This window comes from Camelina sativa, chromosome 19 (assembly GCF_030686135.1).
Source record: "Camelina sativa cultivar CO46 ecotype springtype chromosome 19, ASM3068613v1".
NCBI classification, from domain to species: Eukaryota; Viridiplantae; Streptophyta; class Magnoliopsida; order Brassicales; family Brassicaceae; genus Camelina; species Camelina sativa.
Genome location: NC_141898.1, coordinates 26,566,246 through 26,584,548, shown reverse-complemented (window position 1 = coordinate 26,584,548; position 18,303 = coordinate 26,566,246). Strand labels below are relative to the sequence as shown.

General features: G+C 33.4%; 1 long non-coding RNA gene and 1 pseudogene across 1 annotated transcript; one reads left to right on the top strand and one right to left on the bottom strand.

Moving 5' to 3' along the window:
- Positions 1–9,497: 9,497 nt before the first annotated feature.
- On the top strand, positions 9,498–14,876 carry LOC147921067 (uncharacterized; annotated as a pseudogene).
- Positions 14,877–16,061: 1,185 nt separating this feature from the next.
- LOC147921066 (uncharacterized) lies at positions 16,062–17,335 on the bottom strand. The gene is made up of 3 exons (XR_015590591.1): positions 17,228–17,335; positions 16,466–16,573; positions 16,062–16,339 (listed from the first exon to the last, which is right to left on the bottom strand). It is a non-coding gene; the product is annotated as an uncharacterized LOC147921066 (long non-coding RNA).
- Between the last annotated feature and the right edge of the window lie 968 nt (positions 17,336–18,303).

Here is an 18,303-nt window from a genome sequence, read left to right as displayed (position 1 = left end):
TGATTCTGATTTACAAATGTTTTTCTTTGAAACTGTTTCCGCGATCTTCTTCCTCTGATCTTCTCTTTTGGTTAGTGAAAACTTAGATTCATGAAATTTGGTGAGTCGAATTTTAGTAGGTTTTTAGAATGTTGGCCAAAGCATACTCTGCAAACAGAGTTTGCCTTAATGCTGGTCCTAGAGAGGTAGAGGAACCTGTCCACCCGATTGGTGTCAGCCATGGTGGTGGGGATCTGTATCCATGGAAACGGATCTTGAGCAAATACGTTGACATTCGTACGACGCTTGAGACAACAAAGAGAGAGAGACATGAAATGATCAAGGCACATAATGAAAGTAATTGTGTTTCTCTTAGGATGAAATCAAGTTTTGCCTAGTTTAGTGTTCAGAAGCTAGTTTCAATATTTAGAAATGAGTAGTATGCAGCAAAAGGCGCGTGATTATGTGGTCAGTGTTTACAAAGAACATGAAAAGGCATCTCAGCATCTGGAAGCTCAAAGGAAAGAATATGAAGAGCGAGACAGTGTCATGCTAAGTAAGAGAAAAAGTGAGCATTTGCCTTAAGCCACAAGAATATTTAAAATTAAAAGGCCACAAGTTTTCATAAATTAGCCTTAATATTTACTTTTAAATAGTGTTTTAGGAAATTTTCTTTGAAAAAAATTCATAAAATTAACTTTTATAAAACATTTTTTTTGCTTTTTATAATATTAATTCACTAAATCTCATTTTTAATAAAAATATTTAGAAAATGGTATCATTTCTTTTTTAATATATTAAAAAAATATATATACACAGGCCACAATTTTAGAATTGGCCTGAAGCCTCTATAGATCTTAGAACGGCATTGGTGGGGGGAAAATGTTTAGATAAGTGTCAAGCACTGAATAAGACTGAGCGACGAACGCTTCAACCGCATAAACAGATGGTAACATTCACATCTAAGGATGAGCTTCAGGATGCGTAAGGTTGTGATCAAAGTAAGCAATTCTCAGCTTCATGAACATTTTTGCTGTTTATATAGTGAGATACTTCACTTGCTGCTAGATATTAGTTTAGTTCTGTTCTATTAACACAAGTATTTAATGTAATATCCTTCAATTTTCTTGCATAAGATGGAACGAGAGTGTCAGTTTTCCCAAATAGAGATCATGATGTGGAAGGGACCCATGATGTGGGAGAGACATAACGAGTTCCAACAAGCGCAGTTCGACATGTGGTTAGAAGAGAAGATTGGAAAGGATCCTAGATGGAGGAATAATGTTGGGTTTCTATAATTGTTTTTTTTCTAAAAAAAATAAAGTAAGCAAGTGAAAAACGAAGTAATATCCTTCAATTTTCTTGCATAGGAAGGAACGAGAGTGCCAGTTTTCCCAAGTAGAGGTCATGACGTGGAAGGGACCCATGACGTGGGAGAGACATAACGAGTTCCAACAAACGCAGTTTGACATGTGGTTAGAAGATAAGATTGGAAAGGATCCTAGATGGAGGAATGATGTTGGGTTTCTATAATTGTTTTTTCTAAAAAGAATAAAGTAAGCAAGTGAAAAACGACACAAAAACAATAATTTTTTTTTGTTGCTTTTCTTGGTTTCTATAATTATTATTTTTGTATTTGTACAAAAAAAAATCATTATTTTTTTGTCGTTTTTCACTTGCTTACTTTATTTTTTTAGATAAAAAAAATATTAGATAAACCGAACATCAATCCTCCCATTTGGGGATCCATTCTAATCTTCTCTTCTAACCAGATGATTATACTATAAGCTATGGTTTTTTTGGTGTGATGAAATTAAACATATAATATTTTAATATTATTATTGACATTAGTAAGTATTTCATTAAAAGCTTATATCATATTTTTGCATCTTGTTAAAGAAATGGTGAATAGTTGTTGCTTGAATATTTTTGTCTTATTATTGATCTAAAATGTTACATAGATAGATGATAAAAAAGTGTTTTACATATTTTGAGGAGAAACATATTTTCATATTTATTTGGCTTATTATTCATTTTTTGGCAATCAAATGAACCAAACAAAATAAGAGAGCAACTTGACTTTGGAAGAATATAGGATGCACATATGTCACATGGCAATCACTGAAAGCTTCTTTTTGGGTAGTTCTCTACTTTATTATATAAGAAAATTATTAGAGCACTATTATTGGTGATACTTGTTTTGGATGTCTCAAAGTTTTTTTTATATAGATATATATTATTTTTATAACTTAATTTAATTTATTATTCAGCACCAATAAGAATACACCAGTTGGCCATTTTTTCTCTCATCTGTGTCTCTGCACAGACATTCCGTCTCAAAATTAAAGCTTCTCTTTCCTTCTTTTAATTTTATATTATTATTATTTTTTGACACTCATCCCCACAGTATGTGGGATGGGAATGCTCTTATTAATCTCAAATTTTACATAGATAGATGATAAAAAAAAAAGTGTTTTACATTTTTTAAAGAGAAATATTTGACTAATTCATTGTCTTATGAAAGAACTGAGTAATTGATTTTTGAAACTTTTTTGCATGCAGCAGTAAAATAATGAAATTGTAAAAATAATATAACCATAAGTCATATGAAGTTTTTTTATTAAAATAAATGTTAGAATTTCTTATATCATGAAATAAGTTTAGCATAAAACAGGCTGAATTTTATTTTATTTTGAAATATAAGAAAAAGTAATCTCATATAATTAAATGACAATATTTCACATCATATATATATTTAAATTATTATTGATCTCAAATTTTATATAAATAAATGATAAAAAAAGTGTTTGGCATATTTTGAGAAGCAATATATTTATTTGGCCTATTATTCAGTTTTTTTGGCAATAAAAGGGACCAAAAGTAAAAAAAAAAAGAGCAACTTGCACTTTAGACAGATATCGGATGCACCTATACCAAGTGTCAATCACTGAGCTTTTTTGGGTGACTCTCTACTTTATTAGATAAGATTATGTTTTGGTTTCTTGCATTTTATAATACATCTAAAACCATCTACAGTTGTTTGCTTTATTTTTTAATCTAAATTTAAAGTTCTCTATAAATTAATTAGAGAACAAATATCCAATAAAACTATAATATTATAAAAAAAATTCATTACAAAACATAAATAGAAAATAGATAGAATGATACGTTTTTTATTTAAACATCATCATTAATATATTTTTATTTAAACAATATATGGGCAGTTAAGTTTTTGAGCTACTATTAATATGAAAATTATAACTTTTTTTACTTAAATTATCTAAGTATAACTATGAATTATATAATTTAGTAACTGTGATTTTTAATAACTATGATTTTAATATAAATTTATTGTGAGAAATTATATATATAAAAGTAAGGTTTCACTTTCTTCTTATTGGTTCACTTGGCAATGCAATTTTAACAAAAAAATATTTATATTAAAACACAAATTTAAAAACAATTAATTTTCACATTTAACTCACATAATATAAAACTGAAATCAAATAAATTCTCCCTATAAATTATGCATTAACTTTATTTCTCCACTAAGTTGTATTAATCAATTGTATTAAAACAAAAAAATAAATTAGAATTGTAACTTTCATTTTTCTAAATGTAAATTTTCATCATTTCTCTTCCTATAAATACTCATTATCTTATTCTCTTAATCTATCACTCTTTCATTCTCTCATCTTCTTCCACTACTCTCAAATCTCTTTTTTTTTTTGTTTTGTTTTGTTTTGTATTTTTTGTTATTGTTGTTTTATGAGTTATAAAAAATCAAATCAAATATCATTGTAAAAGCTTAGTTTTAGAGTTTGTATGATATGTATATCTTATATATATTTTCAAATCTTTTAAAAGGTTTATCTCTATTTTCTATTTTATATTAACATCTTATAAGTCATTATTTTCATACTTTCTTACAATATTCACCATACAATAAGATCATGAAGTTGAAATGATCCACATCTAATTATCTATTATGTCTCTGGTTATCTCACATATTCATGTATCATTTTTAATAATTTATAAAGATCAATATAATATTTAAAGATCAATATAATTATCCATTTATAAAGTCTATTTTGTTTTGTAAAGTCTATCAACTCTATTTATAAAGACTATTTTGTTTTGTGATCCAATTGATAAATCTGCAAAGATCAATATAATATATATTTTTTTTTATGATTTGAGGTTTTTGAAAACAAAAAGAACATAATTAAACAATTGGTTTTTGTGTGTTTAATCAAAATAAAAAATGATCCAAAAAAGAAATCATATTCAACTAGAACTTAAATATAAAAATAAAATCTAATTTTAAAAATACCATTTAACTAAATTCTCTAAAGATGAAACCATTAGTATGAAATCTAGCACTATAAATTAAATTGATGAGTGAAAAATAAAAAATAAAAACCAAAAAAATATAAGTTATCCTTGGGGTTTTAAAAATTATTAAGATTGAAGAATTCATATAATTTTATAAGAAAACTAATTTAGTTTGTCACTTCAAAAGTAATCTTTTTTTTATTTTGAAATATTATGTGTAAGTGTTGAGTTTATATCAACAAACAACCAAATCATGTGAATTTTGATTCGGCCACTTGGTATTCCTTTTATTTTAGGTTATAAAAAATTAAAATATTTATTTATAATTAAAGGCATGTACTCTATTTAACTCAAATGTAACTTCTATCCAATAATTGTACATTAATTCATTCCTCCTACTAACTTATTTATCTTTCAAGAGAAAATATTTTTGGTTAAATTTTAATATTTTTTAATTATTTTGGTTGGCTAAACTTATATTCATATTTTGGTTGGCTAAATTAATATATTTCTCATGTAAAATTATTGTTTATAATATATTTCTCATTTCAAAGTTTAAATCAATATATCATATATATAAAAGTAAGATTTTGGCCTTTCCTTATTGGTTGATTTTCATTTAATGTTTCTAATTTTTTTATTTTTTTATTTTTTTATTTGCTTTCTAATTGCTTTAAAAAATATTTAAGACTCAATAAACACAATATATTTAACTCACACATTAAAATAAAATTATAACTGAAAATAAAATAAAGTATGCATTAATCATATTCTACCACTCAATTTTATTCAAACACATTAAATTACTATTGTAACTCCATAATTTTAAATGTAACTTCCATCATTTCTTATCATATAAATAAGCATTCTCTCAATCTCTCATTCTCTCATTCTCTCATATTGACATTCTTTTACTATCTCATTTTCACATTCTCTCATTCTCTTCTACCATACCTCAAATCATTTTTCATTTTTGATTTCTTAATTTTGTTGTATGGGTTGTAAAAACAAATGAAATATCATTGTAAATTTTGAATGCTAAATTTTTATTTTAGAGACTACATGATATATATTTTACATTGTTCTTTTTTTTTGGTAGTGTATCTTACATTGTTCTTATTTTAAAAGATTCATCTCCATTATCTAATTTGGATTATTATCTTATAAGTAATCATTCTCTCCTCCTCTCCCACCAATATCTAATGTTGTTATATCTCATATGTGTTGTATGAGTTTGATTCTATATTTTAATTTAGTAAGTATTATATATATATATATATTTTATATTGTTCTATTTTTTAAAGATTCATCTCCATTATCTAATTTGGATTACCATTTTATAGTAATCATTCTCTCCTCCTCTCCCACCAATATCAAATGTTGTTATATCTCATATGTGTTGTAACTTGTAAGAGTTTGATTCTATATTTTAATTTAGAAAATATTATATATATTTAACATTGTTTTCAATTTTTATTTTATTTATATAAAAATAAAATATTTCTTTTATATTTCTTGTCTTGCTAATCTATTCATAATTATTTTTTAAATTTGCATTGTTAAATTTAAATTCACATATGTTAGTTTTAACAAAAAAATCAACTTTATTTGAGAATTAGATGTTCCTATTCATTTTTAAACGATCAATGTGTAACATAATATATATAAGCATTTTGTCTTGCAATCACAAGTTCCATTTTCATTGCTTAACTCCATGGTTAAACTATAATATATGTTGTCCTATTTGTAGGAACAACAACATACTTATTTAATGTATTTAAAAGAGCAGATGATTAATCGAAATAAACATTTCTCCAAATTTTATAATTCAATCAGTGTGAGTGTACTTATTACTTTGAAAAACCTTTTTACTGAAGTTCATAAAATCATATAAAAAAAAAAAATACTATGTCACTTCAAATTTGGAAGGAAACACTTGGTATTCCTTTTAAAAAAAGTCAAAACACATATAAAATTTATTAATATTTAACTCACTTTAAAGGCATAGAAGGTCATTTAACTCAAAAATAACTTCTATATAATAATTCCATACATTCCTCCCACAAATAATAAAAAAATATATATATATATATATATATATAAGTTCAAGATTATATTTAAATATTACAGAATTTTTTAGTTAGCTAAACTTATAGTTACATATATACAATATATATACATAAGAATTTATATTACTTATTAACACCATAATTCGACCCATTATTTGCTTAACTCAAAATTGGTTTCAAAGCCAACTAAAGAAAAACAAAAACAATCTTATTGATATTAGACCAAAACATGGGCATACAAACATAATCACTTACATGGAAGATAATTATTTTTAAAAAAATAACTTATTATTGCAACATCAACATATGAAGGGTTTACATAAACAATTAATTAGAAAATCTAAAATACAATAAATGTATTTGGAACAATATCAGTCAATGATAAGACTGGATCCTCAAAAGCAAGAAACAACATCCTCATAATTCATAAAAAATAAACGCCACAATTGTACACATCTAAACGAAATGGTATAAATATATAGTGTATAAATACAAGTGACTACGAAACCCGTATATGCCTAATTAAAACGAAATAATACAAAAGAGAAAACGAAAAAAAACAAAAAAAAAACAAGAAAGTGCCAACTACACCACAACCCACGCGTTGCGTGGGGAAGCACCTAGTACCCTATAATAACACACTTTTAAGTTTTTCTTCCAAAATTAGCACACATGATCAAATTTTCCAAAACTAGCATTTGTATATTGAAATTATTATTTAATTTAAATAACAAATTATTATTTTTTAAATCAAATTGATGATCTTAGATCTCCAAGCTCCAGCGAAACTTGCGGTTAAGATTTTGAACTAAGATCTTCATATCTTTTCAATTAAGTGTCAAAATTGATCGACTGAAACCAATACAATAAAAATCCACATCAATAGCATCTTCACTCACCAGATTCCGATCAAAGATCAGAGTTTAATTAAGCTACGGCACTTTCGTCGTCTATGATAGTGAATACGGCGACGGAGAATCCTTCGAGTACAATTACGATGGATGATTGGGGGAAAGTATCAGCGGTTTTGTTTGATATGGACAGTGACGGTGTGCTTTGTAACAGTGATGAGCTTTACATTTTCCTCCGTTGATGTTTTTTGCTGAGATGGGAGTTAAAGTCATTGTGGATGATTTGATTCCTCTTACGGGAACAAGTAAAAGGCTTGGCAAATCAATTTTGAATCTGTTTTCATGTTAATGTGTGTTTAGATTGGTTTTGTTGATTTCTTGGGTTGGGCAATGCACACTTGAAACCATGTCATAAAGTTGTATCTGACTATTTGAGCGTTCAGGTTGCAACGGAGATGCTCATGATGTTTTTAGGAAAACCATCCTGAATTTAAAAAGATCCTTCCTAAACATCATTCAATCATTTGAGAATTGGTGTTCTGTAGAAGGTTGTTGAGTGGAGAAAGATGAGGAAACGATTTATAAGAGTAAGAGAAGTTCATCATTGTCATTGGTTTCAATGTCGTCGACTTCTTTGGCTTGTAGTTTGCAGGTTTAGCGCTAGAGCAAAATTAACAATTTTAAACTTGAATGTATTATGATCATCCTACTTCACTATGATCTCGCATCTCCGTTTAAGGTGTCAATTGATATATCATGGTTTTTGTGGTTTTTAACCATGATATAAGGAGTCTTTTAGAGTCTTTTGATGTGTTTTTAGGTTCTTTGGGAGTCATTACAGGTTTTCTAGGATTTTGGCATGGATGGAGCAAAGTAGAGCAATTTGGATCATTTTGGAGCATAAATCTTGAAGACTCAATTTGGACTCGGATCAAAGAAATGACATCGATCGACACCACTTAGGACCATTGATCGACACCCTCTTTAGCCGATGAAAAAATCACAAATTTGGAAATTTTACAAAGTTGCCCAAAGTCTTCTACAATTGCAACACAAGTCCCTGACGTGTTTTAGGATATATATATAGTATTTTTAGGGGTGAGAAACCCTTAAGTTATTTTCTATCAGTTTTTGAGAGAGAGATTATTGAGAGCTTTTGGGAGAGAAGGATCTGATTTCATATGTAGAGAGAAGATTTCTAAAGTCCCTCTTTTTACTTTTAATATCTATTGCATGTTATTCAGAATTATGATTTGTTCTTCTTTAAACATGTCTGAGTAATTTGCTTGTTAGGTTTAGGGTTTTTCATAGGGTTTTTATGGCTTATTAGATCTGTGATTTTTAGGGTTCTTTATCTTTTATGATCTTCATCCTTGGTTGTTCTTCATAATAATTCTTGATTAATCGCCTAGAATTATTATCTTAGAGAAATAAATTGATAAAAAAAAATTATTAAACGTCCGTACGAGGTTTTTTCTCCCAGGCACACTCCCCGAGGAGCCATGAGAAAGTCTTTTATCCAGATCTCAACCACCCCTTTCCACCAATAACGACTGAGTTTACCATTTAACCGCTGGTCCAACGACAGCTTCTTCGAGCATCCTTTTCAAATTTCTCCTCGGTAATCCTAGATCTCCAAGTTTTCCCAAAAACAAGTTCTTAGTTGTGTTAATCGAATGAGATAATCGGAGTTTATAGCTTCCCCCACTGCATTTACTACCATCCAACCGAAAAACCAAACCTTTAAAAGCTCTTTGAAACCCTCAAAGTTGTTACTGCTTTCCCGCTTCCGTGGTTACATCGTCTTGCACCACCCTCTTATTGAGCCAAACACCATGTCCACCTGGATTCCTTACTACCTCAAAGGAAAAGAACCCATCTGGGGTTTCTCGCCACCCCCCAAAAGAGGATCAGAGGCCCGAACCTTGATACAGCTGATCTAATAGAGGAGAATTCCCTCACACTTATTGGTCGCCTCACAAACCCTGCAGGACAAAGAATGCGCGCACTCTTTCCTTTTCTCCTGAACCGCTGGAACCTGCAAGGAAAAGCAGAAGGAGCAGATCTTGGTCAAGGTATCTTCCAGTTCAAGTTCGAAACTGAGGAAGACATTAACAGGGTCCTGGCGAACAGACTGTATCACTTCGACCAGTGGATAGTCATTATCCAAAGATGGGAACCAGTAATCTCTCCTTCTTTCCCCTCGCTGCTCCCCTTCTGGATTGAGATCCAGGGTTTACCTAAACACTATTGGAAAAACGAAATGGTCCAGTCTATAGGTGAGGCTCTAGGTGAAATTCTGGACTGGGAAATAACCTCTTCCTCGGTACAAGTCAAAATCCTACTAGATGGTCTGGAGCCTATAACAAAGGAAACCATCGTGGAATTCTCTGATGGTAGTGAAGCTCTCCTCTGCTTGGAATATAGGAATCTCAAGAACCACGGTAGCCATTGTGTTCTTCTTACCCACGATAAGGCATCTTGTCCGGGACTGCAAAAAGAGAAGAAGGAAGGATCTTTAAAGGAAGTCCAAGGAAAACCTAAACCAGCCCAAAAATCTTCATCTAGGAACTACTACACTCCCCAAGAAAATTTTCTGCCCCCAAGAGATACCTCCCACCATGCTGATAGATCTTACCAAGTCCAACAGAACTCCCTCTCAAGGAAGAGACAGGTTGATGACATGAACCACAACTCCAAAAGTCTAACAGGAAGAAGAATCTCCTACAGCAACCCAAGAACACACCCCGAAACTCGGCCTGAGAGAGAAAAATCACGCACCTCATATAGTCGGGAGGATCCCTCTTATCCTCGCAGGAGAAATCTCCACTATTCTCAACCCCCGCCTCGTACCACCCTATGGAGGGAAAAGATAATGTCATCAGCTGAAAGCCTAGCAGAACTTTCTGTCTCATCAAGAGCGAGGAGACCCCCCCCCCCTAGAACGCAACCTTGAAATCTTCGAGCCCCAGAGAACCCCTCCCCCCACTGCGAAAACCACCATTCCCCCATCTCAGTTTCCTGACTCTCTTGACACACTACCGCCTCTCCCTTCCCGCGAACAAATCCTGAACGAGCTGCAGGAGGTCACCATTCAGTACATCTCCTGTCCTGACCCTATTGAAAGTGCAGCCCGAAGAGTGAGAGTCTTACACAGTGAAGAAGAAGACATGGTGGAAACTACTGCGAACTCTATCCTAGCATCAAACCTTGCTTCCTCCCAGCTTCAAAATACCTCTAGTCAAGGACTCCAGGATGAACAAATTCCCATGACATCGTCCCAAAAAAACCTGCTGGCATCACATAATGCTGGAGCTGGATCGTCTAAACGAGGACGTCGTCGTCCCCCACTGCAAAAACAAGTAGCAAAATCAAATCAAAAGCTTTTAGGAGCAAAAACTCAGAAAAGAAATTTTGCTCAAGGGTCCCCAAGGAAATCGAGTACCTCAACTGCGCCTACAAGATCAAGTCCGCCCCGACCTGCTCAAAAAAAGAGTAAGGAACCTAGTCATTCAAGCTCTCCCCCTAGAGCTCCAGCGACCAAAAGCTCACCTAAAATAACAATCTTCCCTGCAAGCAAAAAGAGAAAGGCGGATTTTCAGAAACCGTCAACCCCTCTTCCTTAAGGGTGGTGAGCTGGAACTGTTGTGGACTGGGGAACCCCACAACAGTTCAAAGATTAAGGGAGATTCGTAAGAAGATTTACCCTGATATCTTGTTCTTGATGGAAACTAAGAACCCGAATGATGTAGTCCATAAGACACTCCACTGGCTTGATTATCCACAACACCATCTGGTTCCCCCTCACTCCCCAGGAGCGGGTGGCCTCGCTATATTCTGGAAATCAAATTTGAATGTAGAGATCTTAAACTCCAACCAGCACTTTATTGACACTAAAGTTGAAGCTAAAGGAAGAACCTTCTTTGCGACCTTTTTGTATGGTGAACCGGAGAGAGCAAACCGAATCCACGTGTGGAATCAACTCCAAGACCTCGCGAAATCCAGATCAGGACCTTGGTTCGTCACATGAGATTTTAACGACATCACTTGCAGTGATGAGAAGGTGGGAGGTCCAGAACGTTCAGAAGGCTCCTACACTGATCTAAGAACCTTCATGTCGACATGTGACCTCTATGATCTGAAACACACAGGTAACTTCCTGTCATGGAGAAGAAAAAGACATTCTCATGTGGTCAGGTGCAGACTAGATAGATCAATGGCAAACAGTGATTGGGTTATGGCTTACCCCTCTGGCAGAAGCGAGTATCTAAGATTCGAAGGTTCGGATCATCGTCCCCTCGTAACTTCCTTTGATCCTGTTAAAAAATATAGAAAGAACCTGTTTCGGTATGATAGAAGATTCAAAGACAATCCTGAGGTTAGTCAACTTATCTTTCAAGCGTGGAACTCAGATCCTACTGCTTCCATCGATCACCGGTTACACCTGTGTAGAGTGGCTATTATCAAGTGGAGTAAAGAGCAGTTATTAAATAGCAAACAAGATATCCTAGCTCTTAGTGATCAACTTGAAGAAGCTATGTGCAACAATGATGCGAGTCAAAGTACCATAGACAATTTAAACCAAAAACTTGCATCAGCATACAAACAGGAGGAAGAGTATTGGAAACAACACAGCAGACAGCTCTGGCTTACCCTTGGAGATAAGAACTCGGGTTACTTCCACGCTGCAACAAAAACCAGAAGAGCCATAAACAATATCTCAGTGTTAGAATCACCCTCAGGAAACAAAGTTTATGAGGAAAAGGAAATCGTTAAAACTATCTCTGATTACTTTCAGGATATATTTACCTCTCAGGAGGGAGAAAGAAACAAGGTGGTTCAAGAAACCCTCTAACCGTGTGTTACCCGTGAAATGAATGAAACGCTTATTGCTTTGCCATCTCCACTAGAGATCAAAAATGCCTGCTTTGATATCCATGCGGATAAAGCCCCAGGACCATACGGCTTCTCAGCTAGCTTCTTTCAATCAAACTGGTGTAATGTAGGAGATGCCATTATTGTTGAGGTTCAAGTTTTCTTCATCTCCAGAATCCTACCACAGAAGATAAACCATACACACGTCAGACTCATTCCAAAGACGACAACAGCACAGAAAGTCTCTGACTATAGACCAATTGCCCTCTGCTCAGTCTACTACAAGATTATCGCTAAGCTCCTCGCAAAAAGACTACAACCTGTTCTACATGAATGCATATCTGAAAACCAATCCGCCTTCGTGCCTCAGAGAGCCATCTCAGACAATGTTTTAATCACACACGAAGCTCTCCATTACCTAAAGTCGTCAGGAGCTGAGAAGAGATGCTTCATGGCTGTTAAAACAGACATAAGTAAGGCATATGATAGACTTGAATGGGATTTTATAAAGACAGCCTTAAAAAAGTTAGGTTTTCACCATACCTGGATAGGATGGCTTATGCAGTGCGTCACCACGGTTTCGTATTCTTTCCTTATTAATGATCAAGCAAAAGGCATGGTGATTCCCCAACGACGCATCAGACAGGGCGACCCTCTCTCCCCCTATCTTTCTGTAGCGAGGTTCTATCGGGTCTTTGCCTGAAAGCTCAGAAAGATGGAAACCTTATTGGCATCAGAGTTGCAAAAGGGAGCCCCAGAGTAAACCACCTACTCTTTGCTGACGACACCATGTTTTTCATCTGATCTGATCAACAAAGCTGTCGCAAGTTAAAAAGTATACTACAAAAATATGAAGCAGCGTCAGGTCACAAAATAAACCAGGCTAAATCCTCGATTACCTTCTCTAGGAAAACACCACCCCTCACGAGAGCTCAAGCAAAATCTATACTCGACATACAAAAGGAGGGAGGACAGGGTAAGTATCTTGGTTTACCTGAACTGTTTGGTAGAAAGAAAAAGGATTTGTTTACATCGATAGTTGACCGTATCAAACAGAAAGCTCTCAGTTGGTCCTCTAGATTTCTCTCCACTGCAGGCAAGCTCACCATGCTTAAATCGGTTCTATCCGCAATGCCAACTTACACCATGTCATGTTTCCAACTACCTGGATCTCTCTGCAAACGCATCCAATCAGCCTTTACAAGATTTTGGTGGGACACAAAACCTGAAAAGAAGAAGATGTCCTGGTTAGCATGGACAAAGATAACAAAACCAACGAAACTTGGTGGTTTGGGTATCAGAGATAGAAAACACTTCAATAAAGCCCTACTGGCAAAATTATGCTAGAGATTGTTGACAAAACCACATACCCTACTAGCAAAGGTCCTCCTAGGAAAATATTGTAGAAACTCATCCATTTTGGAGTGTAAAGTACCGTCATCAGCCTCTCATGGATGGAGGAGTATTTGTCTGGGTAGAGATCTACTCCAATCCAATTTCGGTATGTTAGTAGGATCCGGAACCTCCATCCCTATATGGAGAACACCGTGGCTTTCTGTCTCTACCCCACTTGCCCCAATGGGCCCTCCCACCGAAACTACACAGAACCTCACCGTATCAGATCTCATCCTGCCAAGTACCAGAGAATGGAACTTGGAGCTCATCAAACACATTCTACCAGCGTATGAAAAAGAAATCCGGCTATTAAAACCAAGTCTACGAGGAGCTAAGGATATATGGGCATGGTTACCTACCAAAGATAGTGTATACTCGGCAAAATCGGGCTATTTTGAGTCCACTAACTCTGAGGATAAAAACAACTCAAGGTGTCAGGACAACCCGACCAGCTTAGAAGATTTCAACTGGCACAAATGTATCTGGTCCCTCAAAACCTCCCCAAAAACCAAGCTGCTCCTTTGGAAAGCAGCCCACAACGCCCTCCCAATGGGTGCTAACCTCCTACACCGCTCTGTCAGTGACTCTGCAAAATGCCCTCACTGTGATGGTGAAGAAACTATCCTACACCTTCTCTTCCAATGTCCTTTCGCAGCGAAAACCTGGTCCATGCTCCCAGTTAAATCCACCTTACGGGTGGGAACAATCAAATCAATAAAGGAAGGTATCGATCTAGCTAATAAACTTACCTGTTTACCTCCAACTGGTGTAGGGACTAGCCCCATTGCCCCATGGCTGCTTTGGTCTATCTGGACTACCCGTAATCAGCTAATTTTTAACAAGAAGATCGTCTCTGCTGAGGAAACCTTGTCCCTTGCGATGCAAAGAGCCAAAGAATGCCCAATTGCCCTCACCTAAACCCGATCAATGTCCCAGAACTAACCCGCAACCCCCCCCCCCCCGATCTCGAGCTACCCTAACCTGCTTCACCGATGCCGTGTGGTGTGACGGTACAGCTGGTTTAGGATGGGTGCTGAAGGATCAATTTGATCAGATCCAAAGGGAAGGCTCTACCACGATGACTCATGTCAACTCCCCTTTGATGGCCGAAGCGTTGGCAACTCTCACAGCAGTGGGAGTTGCACTCGAATCGAACATCAGGGACATATCTTTCGCATCCGACTCGCTTATGCCGGTCCAAGCGCTTAATCAGAAGCTCCATCAGAAGGATCTTCATGGGACTCTCCACGATGTCCTCTCTCTATCCTCTAATTTCAATTGTTGCTCTTTCAATTTCATCCCCCGTACTCAGAATCATCACGCAGATCTCCTGGCAAAGGAGGCTCTACGTTTTGTTTGTATTCAACCCTAAACTTTATTAAATCAAAAGGTCATTTTTGTTCAAAAAAAAAAAAAAAAGGGAAATAAATTGATATGAGAATGTGATTGTTTTCCTGATTAAACCATAGATGAAAAAAATTACCTTTTACAAAGAGATTTGATTTAGTAGTTTTGTGAACCAACTAAAGCTATTTTTAAAGCTGATTTTTAACCTTGAATTTTACAAAGAGATTTGGATTTTCTGGTTTTAAATTTAGATAATAATTGCTGAATTATTTTACAAAATTGTTTAGAGTTCTAGATCTGTTCTTAATTGCTTGAACCTTAATTAATTTACTGATTTAATATTTCATAATTACCAGAGAAATTCCCTAGGTATAACCTTTTGATTTTCTGAATTTACAACCTTTGATTTAATATTTTGCATTGTCTTCTTTCGTTTTTAATACAACTTAATTCGTTTAGCGTAATAACAAAACTCTATAATTTATTGTGTTTGATCTTGAGTCTCTGTGAATTCGACCCCTAAGTACTACATTGATCTCTAATTTGAGAGAGTAGCTCCAAGGATTAATTTGAGCATATCATCAATCATATTTAAACTTGAAGAACCTACAACTAGATTTTGCTACAATTTTTCACAGACATACAACCTGCAAATTCAAGTGATTGATGATATACATGATGACAAATAAGGTTTTCAGGTCTAACTCAAGTGATTGATGATATACATGATGACAAGTATTTCAAGAACAAAGTAGAGAGTTGATGATGAAGATGGGAAAATGGGCACTTGAGTGGAAGTTTGAGTTCGTCATTATGGAAGGTCTTCCTAAAATTCAAGAACACCTTCCTAAAAGCTATGGAATCATTCCTAAATTTTTAAAAATGTGTTTATAAATCTCTTTATATGTGTTTTGCTTTATTGTATCACATATTACTTCATTAGTGATGTATAATGATTTGATTATGTGCACATATTTGTGTTTTACAATAAAGGTAGCAAATAGAAATATCCAACATGATGTTTTAGGAAGATTTTCCTAAACGTCAATGAATTCTTCCTAAATTTAAAGGAGTTCTTCATAAACATCAATGACTCCTTCATAATGCTCTTTTTTTCTTTTCATGACGGTCTTCCTGAAATTCAAGAAATCATTCATAGATATATGAGAATCCTTCCTGAATGTTACATTCAAATCCTTCTTATATGTTTACCGGTGAAAACATAGCTATCTACCAAAATATCGAGATAATTAATACAAAACCTTCTTGAATATGTTTTAAAACAAGTTTTGTGGTGAAAACCATCCAAACTATCTTTCATAACCAAAATCCTAATGCTAAAACAAAGATCATGTGAATACAAAGACTCAAAATGTAAAAACTTCAATCTCATATGGCAACTGAAGCCTTCAATCTTGTATGAGCATCGTTCGTCTTTGATTCTGAGTGTTATTGCAGCTCCAATTCTTTCTGACCATATATGTGTCTCTACAAAGTTAATTACAACATGAACTACCAATGTTACCACAATAATAAGATCCAAACACATCATGTATTGTATTAGATGCACTGATTATGAGAACAATTCCACAACTACTGCAATACTGCTACTACCTTGTAATCAGAAGCTAACTAAAACAAATTTTGAATTACATACTCTTATCTCCCCAATTGAGAGAAGTATAAGATAAACTCCAACAAGCAATGATCAATCCCAATTTCCTGCAATAAAAATGAAAACAAGGAATATGTTTCAGGAAAGTCTTTATGAATTTGTAACAATGCTTCATGAATTTTCAAATGTGACTAAGAAACACATCAATACACAAGCAACAAACAATAAACAATACACAAGTAACAATCAATAAGGATGACAACATATTATACATAAGAGAAAGAACGACCAAGTCAAGTAGACTCATATAAATTATTTTGCAGTCAACAATAACTTGATTCTTTAATTTCTGCAACAAATTCAAGTGAGAAAGAACGAGACTTCCATAATCAAAAATCCTAATCACACACACATAAAAATTACAACTGCAAATCATACACACATAAAACCAACACTGAATCATCTCAAGTTCTGGTTTGTTTATGTCCTCAAATACTAGCCTAACTAAATTGATAAGAATATGGTGATTTACGTTTTTAGGGATTTAGAAAAGTCAAAATCACATACATATAAAAGTTACAATGCTTACAATTTCTACAATAAAAGAAGAATAGCAAGTGAAAATGGATATAAAGCTTATACTAGGAAGACCAGATGATGAACAGTGACACGAAGACGACGAAGATGATCAGGGAAGAAGAAGAATCATGAATCTAATATGTGAACGTGATACCACCGTTGATTGACCGACGATGACTCACCTCCGATTCAGATCTGATTGGGTTCGTCGGTGGTACACCGTTTGCATTTGGTTTTGGAATTGACGGAGAGGGAGGAGTGAGAGAGAACACGGTGGTTACAATGTCACGATTTTGTTTCAGATGTGAGAGATTATTGTTTTAATTTATTAATATTTTATTTTTAATGACATACAAATTTGTGCTAAATTTGGAATATTTGAATATGTGTGCTAGTTTTGGAACAAAAACTTAAATGTGTGCTATTTTTGTCAATTACCCATTTATTTTCCACTATCATCAATCACGATGAGTTTATTTTATCTAAATATAACTATTAATTATATTAGGTTAACACCCGCGCTATGCCGTGGGATATTTTTCTTAAAATATATTTTAATTTCAATTTATACCAAACAAAAAAATTTAATAAACTAATCTTATATAGTTTAAAATCATGCTCCATTACACATGCTTCCTACCAAAAAAAAGCAAGAGGATTAGAGATCAAAACCATTTTCTACATGCCTTTATTGGGATCATGGGATGGAAGTCTAACAGTAAGTCAATAAACCTTACAAAAAAGTAGAGAATCACAAAATTAGTTCCCATAGTGATATGTTAAATAAATTTTAAATATTCAATAAAATGCTTATCCTAATTATTTATTCTATTTCTGGTATTGGTCAACTATTTATTAATTTCATAATTTCATAATTTTTTATATATTTCATATTTATGAATGTTACTTGTGTAAAGCTAAATATATAATAGCTTAATAATACAAAATTATCTCACATATCACTAATTATTTTTTGTAATAAATATATATATCAGTTTTTAAGAACACGTATATGTTATACTATATTAGATCAGCATAGAATTAAGTTATAACTATATGTTTCTTTAAACCTCTTTGACTTCATTAAATTTTAATAAAAACATCATTTATGAATTTTTATAAATTTAATGATATATACATTAGTATACCTTAGTTACACACTAATTTTTTAGTAATCAAAGTTATTAAAAAAAATTCAAGTAAAATATTGATTATGTTTTATGCACATAATCGTATTGTATACATAAATTCATGAAAA